A 15,867-nucleotide genomic window follows, 5' to 3' on the forward strand; every position below is an offset into this window, starting at 1 on the left:
TTGTTAATTTTGTACGTCTACTTACGTTGTATTACTTGTCGATGTAATTGAAGTCGGTTTTCTTTCGTTTGTGAGCAAACACATGTTACTTATTGACGTAAATTGATACTGTTTTTTTTTTGTTTGAAAACAGAATCAATTATTGTGCCGTGTTAGGTATTTTATATCTCTATTCTCGATATGATGTAATATTGTGCAATTAATTGCTACGTTTATTTACATATGTTTATTTGCATATTTTTATCACATAACTTTATGACTTATTCATTTCAAAATATATCTGTTTAAATTTGTGCTGTTTCATTTTACATGTTGACATTTTACATGTTACAAAGTATATAGCATGTTACGAAAATTATTATATTCTATTTTATTAATTTTTTTCACTTGACCGTTGGTTGTTGACCGAGTTTGCAGTGACCCAGCTTTCTGCTCGGGGGGTTGTGGGTTTTCACCTCGAATCTGGGTGTGACAGTTATATTTATAGAAAACAAATCAGTCGGCTGCTACCTATAACACAAACATTAGGTTACCTTAACAACTCTGTGTGAATGTTTTAGATGTTTATCTATTTTTTAAATATTATTCATAAATCAATTAAGATCAGTCATGTCTCAACAATACCGACGTGTCGACGCAGTGGCCACTGCAACTGGCTGCACTAGCGGTCGTGGGATCGATCCGTGCCCATACCGTTTGTCCAGAATCTAGTTCATAAAGTCAATTATCGTGATATTTACGTTTGTGTGTGCGTTTCTAGATCCCTCACATTCTTATATTACTAAGAGTGGATGAGTCCAAAGCATTTACTTCAGCTAATCGTCATATACAAGATGCGATCACAGTAACATCTGCCGCGCTAACGACTACTCTTCTTCTGTATGGAGAGCCGACCTTCGCCCAGAAGTGAGACATTACTAGTCGGGGAGTATAAGAAATCGTAACGTCATTTTAAAAAATGTCTAAAAATACATTAATAAGAAAACAAAACAAAGTATAAAGGCTACCTACAGAACTCAACAAACGTCCAATGTTTGCAAAGACGATGAATTTCACGAGTCCTTCATGTCACACACATGACGTAGGAGCGCGGAACAGCTGCAGCTCGCGTCTCAGATAGTCTTACAATAACAATACCTTTAGTACGTTTTCTCATTATAAGATATTTTATTTTATATTCTTATTTCTTATCAATCAAATCTATATAAATAAAAATGAATGTTGCCAAGCGCATAACTCGAAAATGGCGCGACAAATTCGATTAATTTATTTTTTGTATATTCCTTAAGATCACGGAAGGTTTTAATGCTAAACAAATAAAAAAAAATTGTTATTTATTATACTTACATAACTTTTGACAGAACGAAGTCTGTCCGGGCAGATAGTTCACAATAAATGCAACACAACAATACAGTACAAAAAGCAAATACTAATCGGGTTATTATTTATTTAACACTAAAATTCTACTTATTCTTTATAAATACTAGTGTAATATAATTAAGTGATATAAAACTTATTTTTTTCTAATTTATTGTACCGTTGAAAGATATGTTTAACTGGCATTCAACATAATTGGGCGTTTTGTTACGTGGAGTGTTCGATGAAAGCAATAATATATTTATGATGGCCTATTGAACGGTTGTTGGTTAATTGGAACATATCATTTGAAAATTGAAACAATCTCAAACTACTCGCATATCTCTGTTGACAACGAAGTAGCAGATCGTGATGCTCATTCGTAAATCTTTGCGTAATAAATGTTAACCCGGTGATGCTTATTGTACGCTCTGCATACTTGAAGTTAGGATTTATCAGGAATTTGTCATTTACAACAGGCTTAAAAAAGTAGGAGGCTCTCAATTCGAGGGCATTTATTATATTTATATTTAGGTAAAAGCCGGATAGTTGCCTCGGACGGATACATGCCCCGGTTTTTAATACACTATGTTAGGAATATAAGTTGTGTTAGCGCTTTACTACAATAAGTAGTGACCCCCCACAGGCCTTAGTGCGATGTAAGCCATCGGAATAGGCGCACGTGTTTTGTCTGTGTGAGCAAATATCTTCCGCGACGAAACTTTGACGGGCGTTATACTTATATTGGTAAGTAATTTTTATTGAATATTTTTATTACTGATCGTGGTTTCAGTCAACTTTTTGTTTGTTCGCATGCATTAGAGTTTAAATTACATTGTTTGTTATGTTTTATTGCAAAATAATTTTTATTTATTTTGCAAATGTAAAGGGCAAGTATCCGCATCAAAAAGGATAGTCGCCCTACTTACTTTCGCGGATAGTTGCCCCTAGAGAAACAACATTTTTTAACAAGTAAAGACGAATTTCATTTTTTTGTTGTTTTTTCTAATTTACTGTGACTCTAACTTGTTGTAATTAAAATAAATATCTGCTCAACTGTTTTATATATTTACTCTAGATAAGCAAAATGCCTCGTAAATATAAGCGAAAACCAGGCGTGGTGCCACCCAACATCAACTGGACAGAAGATACCTTAAAACTTGCCTTGGAAGAATTGAGAGAAAAAAAAGGTATCAATGAAATTTCTCGAACATACGGAATATCCTCTCGAACCTTAAGAAGACGCTACGAAACAAGTAACCAGCAACAACTAACTCAAGGTATATTTTCGATTCAAAGGTGTTTGTCCTGCAGTATAAATACAAAATTCTATCTACACACCTTCTTAGCTGACGCAATTGTATTTTTTGTCACTTCTAGGAAAATATCCTTTTCTTGGCTTCGAAAATGAAAAAAGACTGGTAGCTCATATATTGAAGAAGAAGATGAATTAGCTTATCAGTTTGCCGAAAAGTTGAAATTAAAGCACATCTTTATCATACTACAATGAGAATAAAATGGCTGGACCGCAATGGCTAAAAAGCTTTCTTGAAAGAAATCCTGAAATAGCTTTGAGACAAGCTGAGGGCTTATCAATTGAAAGAGCGAAGGGTCTCAACAGAACAGAAGTTGCAAATTTTTTCAAACTCTTAATAACTACTTTAACTGAACTCATTGTGTTGTCAGCTGATTCATTCTCCATAACAAAATAAGGACGTACGTGCGCTTAATCAAATCGATTTTTTCGCAGCTAATCGTAGCTTGTCAGTGGTTGGAGGGCGGTGAGTACGGAATTTAGACACAAACTCTCTGAGTTCGAGACCTGGGGTAGTGGATGAGCGACTTATAATTATATATATTATTTAATTTGTTTTTTTTTTTTTTAATACATATAAAGATCTTTACACGAATAGAGGGAGGATAGAGTAAAGGAATAATTTACTAAATAAAATGAAATTTTTCTGTTGCAAAAGTACGGCAGACAACGGTGGGGGTGTCATTGCTTGCAATAAATGCAAGCATTGTTTTCATGCTCATTGCTTGTTTCCGTGCGATAAAAAAGCAATTACACCCGATTTAAAGCGGACATGGATATGTCCCGATTGCTCATCTAAACTGCCTAAAGATACTAAAAATGATAATACACCGGTCAGAAGCTCATCACGACCACTACAACTAAGTACAGAAAATATTAGTCTGCAAAGAGGAGGTTCCAGTACTATGTCTCCCCCTAGTCCGTCCACACTGCAGCACTTTGATTACACGGAAACTATAAAAATTGCTGTGGCCGCGGAGTTTAATCTTCTTAAGGAAAATCTCAGAACGGTTGCCCGAGAAATATTATCTGAAGAATTGAAACCGATGAAGGAAGACATTATTAATATCAAAGAATCCTTCAGCTTCTTTAACCAACAATTTGAGGATTTAACTAAGCGAGTTGTCAAGGCTGAAGCTGAATTAAAATCTTTTAAGACGATGTCTTCCGAGTTGAATCAGCTAAAGGCAACAGTATCGACCTTGGAAAGCCGAAATAACATCAATGACCAATGGTCGCGAAGATCCAATATTGAGATATATGGCATACCTGAGAAGAAGAACGAAAACCTGTTCCAAATCCTTAACAGTATTTCAGAGCGTACTAGTTGCAAGATCGACCCAACAACAGATATAGATTTTATAACAAGAGTATCGCCGAAGCAATCGGATAAAAATAAAAGAATAAAGCCTATCGTGGTACGTTTTTTGGCACGCTACAAGAAGGATGACTTTCTCTCTGAAGCTAGACAACTTAAACTAAAAGCTAGCGATATTGGATTTGCTGAGTGTGAAAATCCGATATACATAAATGAGCACTTGACTGGCGGAAATAAGGCGTTACTACATCGTACTAAATCTGTAGCCAAAGAAAAATTATTTGCCTACGTTTGGGTTAAAAATTGCACTATCTTCGCACGAAAAAATGACTCGAGCCGAGATAGTTGTATCAAGTGAACAGGATTTAAACAAAATAAAGTAAATGAAATATTATATATTTTTTATAAAGTCTTAAATTGTAAAAGTTTTTTTAGTTTTTTCAAGTTTATTAACGTCACTTTGTCGCTTTATTTTAACTTAATTAGTTTACTTAATAATAGTTTAAAACTGAATGTTATATTCTCGTTTGGGAGCACTCTAATAATTAATTCATATCCAAAGGGGTTATTGCTAACATATATATGTTTTTATATAAATAATGCCGTCACTTAAAAACCTTCTCGTCTATTATCAGAATGTACGTGGACTGCGAACCAAGACTGGTGTTTTTTATCGAAATCTTTTATTAAATAACTATGACATAATCTGTCTTACCGAGACATGGCTTCTTCCTGGTATATTTAACTCCGAATTATTTGATGATCGCTTTCTGATTTATCGATGTGATCGGGATTACGACAGTCGTGGAGATAAGCTGGGCGGTGGTGTATTAGTGGCTGTACGTCAGGAATTCGAGGTCCATAGTTCAGTCTGTTTGCCTTTCACCACTTGTGCAGCAGAGGCGCTTGAAATTGTAATATCAAGCAAAGTCTCCCATCGTCTCCGTATTTTCTGTGGATATTTTCCACAAAGTAAAAATTATGCTGTAGCTCTGGGTGAGTTTTTCGATCAGGTAACAGATGTTTTAATATTTCGGCTGCAAAGTGGTCCTCTGTTGGTAATTTACTCTCTGTAAATCAATGTAAGAATGCGGATTCAGTAAGTTTGTTGCATAATTTTCTGTGTGTCACAAATTTCAAACAATACATATATCATAAAAAGTATAAAATAAAAAAGACAGAGAACACTAAGGAATCCTATAAACTAATGAAGAGCATAGTAACCAAGGCAATAGAAGAGGAGAAAAAGAGTTACTTTAATAAATTTATCAATAACAACATAGGTAACTCCAAAAAGCTGTGGAAAAACCTCAAGCATACAGTTTTACCTAATAAAAACAAAACTGCTGACTTACCTTCACACCTTGCTGATCCTGATGCAATCAATAACCATTTTCTCACAGTACCGGGTGATAATCAAACTAACTTTTCTGATCTTACTTATTTTGTGCATCATCGTCACTCCTCATCCACTTTCTCTCTTAGTCCGGTAAGTGAGGAGGTGGTTCTGAAGGCTATAATGAGGATCAATTCCAATGCTCAGGGTCATGATGGTATATCATTAGACATGCTCCAGCTGACACTGCCACAAACATTGCGCACGATAGTTGCGATCGTTAATCGCTCAATAACAGAAGGAGAATTCCCAAGTGGTTGGAAAACTGCTATGGTCAAACCCATACCGAAAGTTAATGACCCTACTTCTGTGCAGGATTTGCGGCCCATCAGTCTAGTACCTTGCTTGTCAAAAGTATTAGAGCGTATTGTCTGTGACCAATTAACCAACTATATTGAGAGCAATAGTCTACTTCCATCGTTACAATCCGGTTTTCGTAAGGGACACAGCACGGCAACTGCCTTGTCGGACATCGTCGATAATTTGCTTACCGCCCAGGATCAGGGGATGGTCAGCCTTCTCATATTGCTTGATTTTTCACGTGCATTCGACTCAATAAACACTGCGCTGCTGCTGTCTAAGCTAACATACTATGGTATTGATCTCCACGCTGTAAGATGGTTTCACAGTTATCTGCAGAACAGGCAGCAGTATGTAGAATTGGTTAGAGCTGATGGGTCGCGCTATCGGTCGGGAGTTCAGTCTGTAGGTCGTGGGGTCCCTCAGGGCTCTATACTGGGGCCGATCCTCTATGCGTTGTACAGTGCCGACATAGTAGAATGCATCACCTTTTGCAAATACCATCTCTATGCTGACGACCTGCAGCTGTGCTATTCGTTTTTGCCAGTTGATTATGACTCTGCTATTGATAAGGTAAATATTGACCTAAAGACAATCTCAAGGTGGTGCAAAACAAACTGTCTTGTCCTGAACCCCAAGAAATCCAAGCTCCTCGTAACTGGTTCTAGAAAAAAGATTGCTCTGTATGATAACATACCCATAAACATAATGATAGGTGGGGAAAGGGTGGAGCGTGTGGTCAACGTTAAGAGCCTGGGCCTGGTACTCGATGGCGACCTCCGCTTTGAGAAACATATTATGGAGTGCGCCCGTAACTGCTTTTATAGATTGAAGCTTCTATATAACATTAGACCCTATATCAGCGAGAGACTAAGACTAACCTTGTGCGAGTCACTCATACTATCTAAGTTAAACTATTGTGATACCGTCTATGGTCCATGCTTGCTTGTTAGAACTTCAAAACTCATACAGCGAGTGCAAAATGCTTGTGCACGGTATTGCTTTGGTTTGTCCTCGCGAGCTCACGTCACACCTGTATTAAATAATAGGAACATACTGAACATGGAGTCTCGCCGGAGGATGCACTTGTCTACAATGATGTTCGACTTACTGAGCACTGGCACACCGCAATATCTATTCGGCAAATTGGCGTGGACTAAGGTGCATGGAGGGTACCCCAGGCGTGCTTGTACTAATGTTTTCGAGACGCCGGCGCACAGAACTGCTGCCTTTCGTGGATCTTTCAGGTTTGCGGCCTCCCGGTGCTGGAACGATTTACCGCCCCCAATGCGCGATCTAAAATCCAGAGTCACATTTAAACGTCTTATAAAGATACAGTTATTAACTTGGCAAAAAACCTAACTTACCTACGGGTCTACGCGACTTGCCGGGGCGGACTTTGTCTCGGTTTCCGGGGGGTTTGCACTCCTTGACTGGTCCCTACTACGCTCTATAACCACTGCCACGTCATGACATATAATTCTATTGTCCACGTCACGACCACGTTGCAAAAATACAACAATTTTTTGTACAAAATAGGTATGTCGTCGTAACTCTTATTTGATGACAGTGACGTGACATTTTCTCGCGTTAGCGGGTTGTCGCTCTGGACGTGTGCGTTTTTGGTGACAGCCTTGACAGAAGCTTGCACTCCGTATACGTTTTCTTATTTATGTATTTATTTATTTATTTATTTTATTGATTTAATGTTATTATTTATTTTATGTATTACATATATATCTCTTTAATTATTTACTATAAGTATATTATTGACATTTACTTTGACTGTTAAATATGAGTGAGCATCTTTTGTGTGGGTCTAGTCAGGCTGTATGACTGTTATATTATTATATATTTCTTTTCTTTTTATCTGGAATATTTTTATTGTTACTTCTGTTTTTTTTTTTTTTTTTTTTTTTCTCATTATTAAGTTTTTTTTTTTTTTTTTTTTACGTGTCTATCTTTCGTTGATTTTTATTTTATATTCTCTTTTTATTAAGCACATTATGTTCTTGTGGCGTTTGGCGTCTGAAGTCGCCGATGCAGGCTCTGACGGAAGAGCAGCGCCTTAGCAGTAACAATTTGCTGCTAAGCAATGCTGAGGCAGAGACCTGGTTGGCCTTCTAACTTAATTGTAATATTAATATTTTAAATGATAATGGCCAATAAAAAAAAAAAAAAAAAAAAAAAAAAAAAAAAAAAAAAAAAAAAAAAAAAAAAAATACAATACCACTCGCAATGTCAACCAAAAACAACTCGATCTTGTTATGAGTAATGCCATTTGTGAGGTTGCTCGCTCTGAGAGACCAATGGTTCCGGAAGATAGTCATCATCCTGCCCTGGAGTTCACATTGCATGCCTATTGCAATGGTTCGATATCATCTCAACCTCGTCTTATTCCTTTATATCATCAAGCTGATTACGAAGCCATCAATGAAACTCTGTCTAAGATTGAGTGGAGCCGTGTTTGTGGTTCGAATGATATTGACCAGTGTGTAAAATCATTTTATGACGTTGTTAATAATGTAATTTCGAACAGTATTCCGACTCGACGTGTGAGAAATAATAACCGTTTCCCTATTTGGTACTCTAGGGCATTAATAAAAATAACAAAAGAAAAATTAAAAGCCCATAAAAAATGGAAGACTTACGGCAGAAGTAATGATTATGCTACGTTTAATCTGCTTCGTGAACGCGAGAAACGGGTGCAACAAAGTTGTTATGATAGTTACATTTCCAATGCAGAACATAATATTAAACGTAACAGTAAATTCTTTTGGTCCTTCGTGAAATCTAAAAAAAGCTCCCACGGTTTGCCTTCAAAAATGTTTTTAAATGATATTTCTTATAGCGGAGCAGAAGAAATCTGCGAACAATTCAATAGGAGTTTTCATTCTGTGTTTGTATCTGACTTGGACCCCATAAGCGCCGCTACGTCTCACTCTACCTCAGCTAGCTCTACATCTATTAGCTCTGTTAATTGCTCAGAAGACACTGTTTCTACGTACTTAAAAAACCTCGACATATATAAAGGATCCGGACCAGACGGTATACCTCCGATATTTTTAAGAAACTGTCGTAAACAGTTATCCTTGCCTTTATCTATTCTGTTTAATTTGTCTCTCAAAACTGGCATTGTGCCTGAGATTTGGAAGCGTTCATATGTTATTCCACTGCATAAAAGCGGTGATAAGCACAACATCGCTAATTATAGGCCCATCTCTAAATTAAGTACGATTGCCAAACTGTTTGAAAAAATTGTATATGATCATATTTACCCACTTTTAAGACCAATTATCATTAGTCAGCAACATGGTTTTGTAAATAAAAAATCAACTGAGAGCAATGTTTCGGAATTTGTGCATCAAGTTACCTCGGCCATGGAGGATAGTTGTCAAATGGATGCTATATATACAGATTTTTCTAAGGCCTTTGATAAAGTTAGGCACAAGGTCTTGGTTTGCAAACTGGAATCGATTGGCATACATGGGGATCTCTTGCGTTGGGTTATTTCTTACCTTCGTGATCGGAGTCAAGCAGTGACCATTAAAGGGTTCTGTTCCTCGTTTCTCCCGGTTACTTCGGGCTTACCACAAGGCTCACATCTCGCTCCGTTACTTTTTAATTTATTTATTAATGACGTGGCCGAAATATTCGATCATTCTCATTTTTTAATGTACGCGGATGACATGAAAATTTTTAAAAAAATCAATACATGGTCTGACTGTGAGTTACTCCAAAGGGATCTTGATAAGTTTATGGTATACTGTAGAAACAATTTTTTGAATCTAAACATAAAAAAATGTAATGTAATAACGTTCTCTAGAAGCCCAAAATACCTTAAGTTCGATTATAACTTAGATAATATAGCACTAACGCGTGTCACGGAAGTAAAAGACCTTGGTATTTTATTAGACAATAGACTTACGTTTAATGAGCATCTGAATTATATAATCCCCAAAGCCCAACGTATGCTTGGTTTTGTTTTAAGAGTAAGTAGGGATTTTAAATACAGCTCAACACTTTCACACCTCTTTGATTCATATATCAGACCTCTACTTGAGTATGGTTCTGTTGTGTGGAATCCGCAGTACAAAGTTCAGATCAACGACTTGGACAGAGTTTTTAAACTTTATTTAAAACATTATAAGTTCCGGTTTAAGTCCATTCCCAATTTTACATGTCCAGAACATAGACGAATTGAAAGGGATCAGATGTTTTTGTACAAACTTCTCAATAATTATGTTGATTCACCTTTTTTATTAAGTAATATAAACCTGAGTTGCTCCCGAACAAATTCTCGTCATAGACATTTGTTTCACGTCCCGTTTTACAAGAAAAAGTACACTGGTAACAATTTTATATGTCGTTCTACAAAATTCTATAACAAACACCTACAGGAAACTGATATTTTCAATTGCAAAATAGGAAGATACAAGCGGGACGTTAAGCAAATGCTTAAATATATGCCTACTTAAAAGATTTTTCGTTTCGTTTAAAACACTAAATTTAATTTTTTTATCCATTTTTTTTTGTTTATTTAAAAAAAAAACTATGTTTCACGCAATGTATAGTGCTGTTGTATGTATTAGTTAATAGTGGAAACTTTATTGATTTCAGTTATTGTAATTAGTCATAATATAATAATGTAATATAAAATTGTATGTTTCCCAAATAAAAATAAAATAAAAAATAAACTGAGAATAATTTGCTGAATAAGCCAGATAGAATATTTAATATGGATGAAACCGGTGTCCAACTAAATAATAAAATTGGTAAAGTATTAGCTAAAGAAGGCAGTGAAATTGAATCTGATAACACAGATATTATGAAACAGGAAAAAGTAAAAACATTAAGGAAGAGAAGATTACAAATTTACAGTTCTGACAGTTCCGACAGTAGTGAAAGTGAAGAAAATATATTCAGTTCAAAAACGCTTAAAGGAAAAGCCACCATAGGACTCCTAATCAAAAGAAGCAAGGACGAAAAATCGGAGACACTCAAAAGATATTAAAAGTAAAAAATGATAATTTAATAGTAAATACGAATAAAAAAGTTTTTACTAAAAAAATTGATAATTATTGCGTAGAATGTTATGAGAATTACAATTTAACGAAATCAAAGTCAGATTGGATTCTATGTGATACATGTCAGATGTGGTTGCATGAAACATGCACCACATTCAAGAACTATTGTCAAAGATGTGGAAAGTTGGAAACCTTAGCTGCTGGCAAAAATTAAAGTTAACACCAAAGTTAATTACTAAATTATTATATCTTTAAGATAAATGCTAATATTTCATAATAACGTACATAACTTTAAGTTTGAATAATGTTTTTATAATTAAAATCATTGAAAATGAAAACTATTTAATAATGTTATGATTATTATTTCACATTATACTTAATAAAAGATCTCAGTAAATTATAAGGACTGTTAAATAAATAATAAAGACTAATTTAATTGATATAAATTTGTTTCTATCTAAAATAAAAAATTTACCGAGGCTACTATCCCCGCACGAGGCAAGTATCCCTCGAAGCATTTTCCACGCTAGGCTACTATCCGCCATAGTAGGCAACTATCCCTTTTCTGAGAGGTGAAATAAAACAATATTTATTCAAAACCATTGTTAATTATGTACACAAAAATAGGCTATTATAGAAGATAAAAGGCCTATGTTTTGAGATACATACAAAATAATTTTCAGAAAGTTCATATTTTTAAAAAATTAAGCTTTTTCGAAAAGTGGGGCAACTATCCGGCTTTTACCCTATGTGTGGTACAACATAACTTTTGTTTGGGTAAGTATACCGATTTTGACAATTATTTTTTTAAACCAAAGCTAGCGCTTGTCATGTGGTCCCATTTAAACTTGATTGACATCTGGGCAGTACTTTTTGAGTTATTCTGATAATTCGTATTAACTTGACTACTGCGTCTACCTTCATTGTGTTACTTGTCGATGTATTTGAAGTCGGTTTTTTTTTTGTTTGCAAGCTAACAAAATTAATACTTTATTAGTTTGATCGTGCTAAAATCTATATATTAATACGTGAAGCAAAATCTTTGTATCCCTTTTTACGAAATTTGCTTTTACGCGGACGTCAAAGAAGGGAAGAGAAGGAGAACAGAATGTAATGTTTTTATTTATAATAATGCATAAAAATATAATAAATCAATAAAAAAAATCATTACACTCACTACACTTTTGTTGATTGTCAGTCTGTAGTCAAATTGAATTTTTTTTAAAAAGTTTCGTTATTTGCATAATTTTTTGGTTTTCTTTAATTAAAATTTTTAATTATGGTCGAATTTCGACCTCTGGGCGACCGCTAGCATTTTATAAAACTATCAAACAGAATTATATTCACTATGATAGCAATAAATAATAAAATAAATTAAAAAAGGACTCCTAAGTGAAACACAAACCAAAAAACAATGAAAATATTCATGGACGAAATATAATATTTATAAAAGAAAAAGAAAAATGAACAAGTAGGACGCAGAAAGTATTCAGGTTGCTCAAATAACTTTGAAATATAATCTCGTTGTCTCAAAGTTAACGCACAAGCTGTGCACGACCCTTCGGTAACTCCCCGACCTTACAGATAATATTGATGTCACCTTAACAAGTTCTTTAGCAAAGTTCTATATTTAACTCTTGACGCAAATTCCTGGAATTAATTGTTACATAATTTACCAACTATTATTGAGAACTGGCTAATACTGCAAAATCTTTTTAACCGACTTCAAAAAAGGAGGAGGTTAATTCGACTGTATTTTTTTTCGACCTACGTTTTATTATACCGCATAACTTTCTACTGGATGTACCGATTTTGATAATTCTTTTTTTTTTTTGTTAGAAAGGACATATCTCTAGTTTAGAACCATGATAAGGAAACCAGGATCTGATGATGGGATCCCAGAAAAATCGAGGGAAACTCTTGAAAATCCGTAATAACTTTTTACTGGGTGTACCGATTTTAATGATTTTTAATTTAATCGAAATCCGATGTTTATCATGTGATCACATTTAAATTCCATTGAGATCTGATTACTACTTTTGGAGTAATCTTTGATAATGCGTATTTACTTGACTATTTTTTCGTCTACCTACGTTGTATTACTTGTCGATATAATTGAAGTCGGTTTTTCTTCGTTTGCCTGCAAACACAATTATCTTACACATGTGTCCGCCAAATTTAAAGTTTGTAGTAACAAAAATGTAGTATTTTACAAAAATGTTCGAAAGCCCTTCGAAAGAATTCTTTAGTGCAATCCTGTCGCAAAACCCGTTATTGGTGGACGTCTACCAGCTATTAACTATTTTTTTGTTAAATTTTAACTTCGTAGCGCAATAATAAAGGACTTTTATAAAAATTTTCGACAGCCCTTAGACCCTATTAATGCAGCCCTAACGAGACCCGTTCTGAGAGGAGCTCTACTAACTGAATTATCTCCCTGCCAAATTACATCTTTATACGTCCAGCGGTTTTTGACATTTTGAGATGTGTCGATGATCTAACGATTACATGTACATATACTGTATAACAATAAGATAAGATAAGGACCAATAACATGTACCCGCGGACCCGCGGTCACGGTCGTATGTGTCGAAATCATTTAAGACAATAAATACAAATATATTCACAATACACACACGGTCGTCTGTTCCTAAAGTAAGCAACGTAATGCTTGTTTTATAGGTAACAGCCGATTGGTATAGCTACATATTTTTATTTCGATAAATATACTTATAACTAATACATATATAAATAAATATATATATTACACCCAGACTCGGGGTGGGAATCGAACCCACAACCCCCGGAGCCGAAAGCAGGGTCACTACAAACGGCGCCAACGGGCTAGTCGCCAATTAAATTAATTATCATTTTATTTAAGAATTTACTTGGAATATAGCACAATACTTTTTTATATGAAACTTTTTTACGATCAGTTTTAGTATAATTTTAAATAAGTTGATTTTGTTGTCGAAATATTAAATGATAGTTTCGGAAAAAACTATTTAAAATAACACGCTATTTTTATATTTAATCATTTCGTAACTAATAAGATAGATGACTAAGGGCCAGTTTCACTAGTTCTGGATAGAGTTTATCCTGCAAATAAGTTATAAATAGACTTTAGCAGGAAAAGGTAAGTAGGCTATTAGGCTTTATATTTTTGTAATATGGCTTATTATGTTTCTCTTCAATTAATAAACTTCAACTTTTTTATTCACGTTTTCGAAATTTCTCATAAATATAGTGGAGTTCGATGGTAAAAAAGAATAATATGCTAAAAACTTTTATCTCTTGAATACCGTCATCCGTCAAATATCCACAATTGGTGAAACAGGCCCTAAGGGTAGTGATTGTTGGCGTGTCGGCGCGAACTGGTTGATCGTTTGCTTAGGCTCGTCATCTAGATCTGTAACAACAAACACGATCAATTTTGATATTGTATTAGTAACATCAGCTAACTATGAAATTACTACAGAAATACATCAATGATTCCTTATAAGGAGCCAAATTAAGTATACCACCCACATAATATATACACCTCATACTCAGTTATCATCACTAGGAGGTAATCGCTGCTGATGGCTGCAGTCAAACACAACACAAACACAATAGCAAGAATCGCCACAGGCAGCTTAACACGCTTTACTAGCACGACATCTATTGTAGGTCACTCTTTGTTTCAATTTCATCTGAGTGCGAGGCTCTCTAGAGGAGGATATATCCAGACATAAATAAACAGCTGCAAGGCGAATTGACCTTTAATTAATACCTCTGTTATGTAACGCCTTTGCTATTAAATCGAAGTTGAGCACACAGGTTAATGCAGATCAATGCAGTGAATGAGGATTATAAAGTAACATATACATATACAATGCAGTAGTAAACGAAAACAGTATCGATATAGGTATGTACCTACTACTATAGGTATGTACTTGTGTGTGTTACGTAACTTGTAGGTATTGTATATGCACGCGCGGAGTAGCGCTCGAGCGTCCAGTTTCATAATTAATGTAATATATTACAGTCGTATTAAACCTAATGTTTATTTATCACTTCTGCGGAAGTGTTCGCACTTCGGAGCGATATATTTGACATAATATTGAGCGTCGTACGAAATGTTCAAGTTCACGGCTCACACGCTAACACATCGCTCACCCGCGGGTTTCCGGGACTTGCCTATGTTGAGACCTATTTCGTAAACAACTTAATAATGTGTACGACTTCCTCCTTATTAATATGTAATGTGACATTGGCCGTTTCGGAAATGATATTGAGGATTTCGCGGAGGTCAGCGAGACCCGCATCGCGAAATAAATCTCTGCTTAACTGCCTGCTCCACAACCATACCACGGCTGGTTCAAGCGATAACGCTACATAATCATAAATATTCCGTCAATTATGTACAGTGCACTATCTGAGGCTACACGACTCAGCTGTGATATGTAAATTGTAAACTAAATTATGCGTTAAGATAAATAATTATCTTACCACAATATCAGATCATAATCCGGTGCATGGCGCATCCCATGCATAGAGTACACATTATGTACTCAGGTGCTTACGATACAGAGTTGGAACAAAATAAAAACACGCATACATATCATACGCTTGACTGGGGGAGTAAGCTGGTTAATGCGTAATACGAGCGTAACGAAAAGTGTGATCAAACGAAGCGAACGGAAGTTGAGAGAAGAGAGAGAGAGTTACGTTTCGTAAGTTTTACTTTAGTCGTGTGGTCTAAAGCACACTCGTTTTTTTATATGTAATTCCTATTTACTGAGATATCTTGCAATTTGCAAGGCTCGACAAGTCGACAATAAAGAATATATACTAAAGTTGATAACTTAATGTTTAAAATATTTTCCTCAATGGTCGACCACCTAAAAACAGCAAATTATAAAAGACCGTTTCCGATTATGGACTAAAAGCAAACATTACGATCACACGATGTGTCGAGTGCGGAGTCACAGGACCGGTCGGCCTCACTCCTCCGCGAGTGGATCGTCGATCACCCCCGACCGTCACACTGCGGATCCAAGGTCGACTTCCTTCACGGGCTCCCGAGAGGAGTCGCCAACCTCGTAAACAGACGCCCACGTGTGTTCGCAGCACGCACTATGCTGGTAGAAGTTTGAGTGTGCGGCAGAGGGTT

The 15,867-nt window shown here is 35.4% G+C and overlaps 3 long non-coding RNA genes across 4 annotated transcripts; all 3 read right to left on the bottom strand.

Moving 5' to 3' along the window:
* Positions 1-373: 373 nt before the first annotated feature.
* On the bottom strand, positions 374-10,359 carry LOC123657153. The gene is made up of 3 exons (XR_006743665.1): positions 10,239-10,359; positions 10,074-10,079; positions 374-386 (listed from the first exon to the last, which is right to left on the bottom strand). It is a non-coding gene; the product is annotated as an uncharacterized LOC123657153 (long non-coding RNA).
* Positions 6,266-7,217, bottom strand: LOC123657152. 2 transcript variants are annotated; one of them, XR_006743663.1, is made up of 3 exons: positions 7,053-7,217; positions 6,797-6,981; positions 6,266-6,349 (listed from the first exon to the last, which is right to left on the bottom strand). It is a non-coding gene; the product is annotated as an uncharacterized LOC123657152 (long non-coding RNA). The 2 variants fall into 2 exon arrangements; XR_006743664.1 differs by lacking the exon at positions 6,266-6,349 and adding an exon at positions 6,656-6,718.
* A 3,551-nt stretch (positions 10,360-13,910) lies between the features above and the next one.
* LOC123657382 lies at positions 13,911-14,564 on the bottom strand. Its single transcript, XR_006743703.1, has 2 exons — positions 14,241-14,564; positions 13,911-14,121 (listed from the first exon to the last, which is right to left on the bottom strand). It is a non-coding gene; the product is annotated as an uncharacterized LOC123657382 (long non-coding RNA).
* Positions 14,565-15,867: the final 1,303 nt, after the last annotated feature.

This window comes from Melitaea cinxia, chromosome 10, assembly GCF_905220565.1.
Source record: "Melitaea cinxia chromosome 10, ilMelCinx1.1, whole genome shotgun sequence".
Lineage (NCBI taxonomy): Eukaryota > Metazoa > Arthropoda > Insecta > Lepidoptera > Nymphalidae > Melitaea > Melitaea cinxia.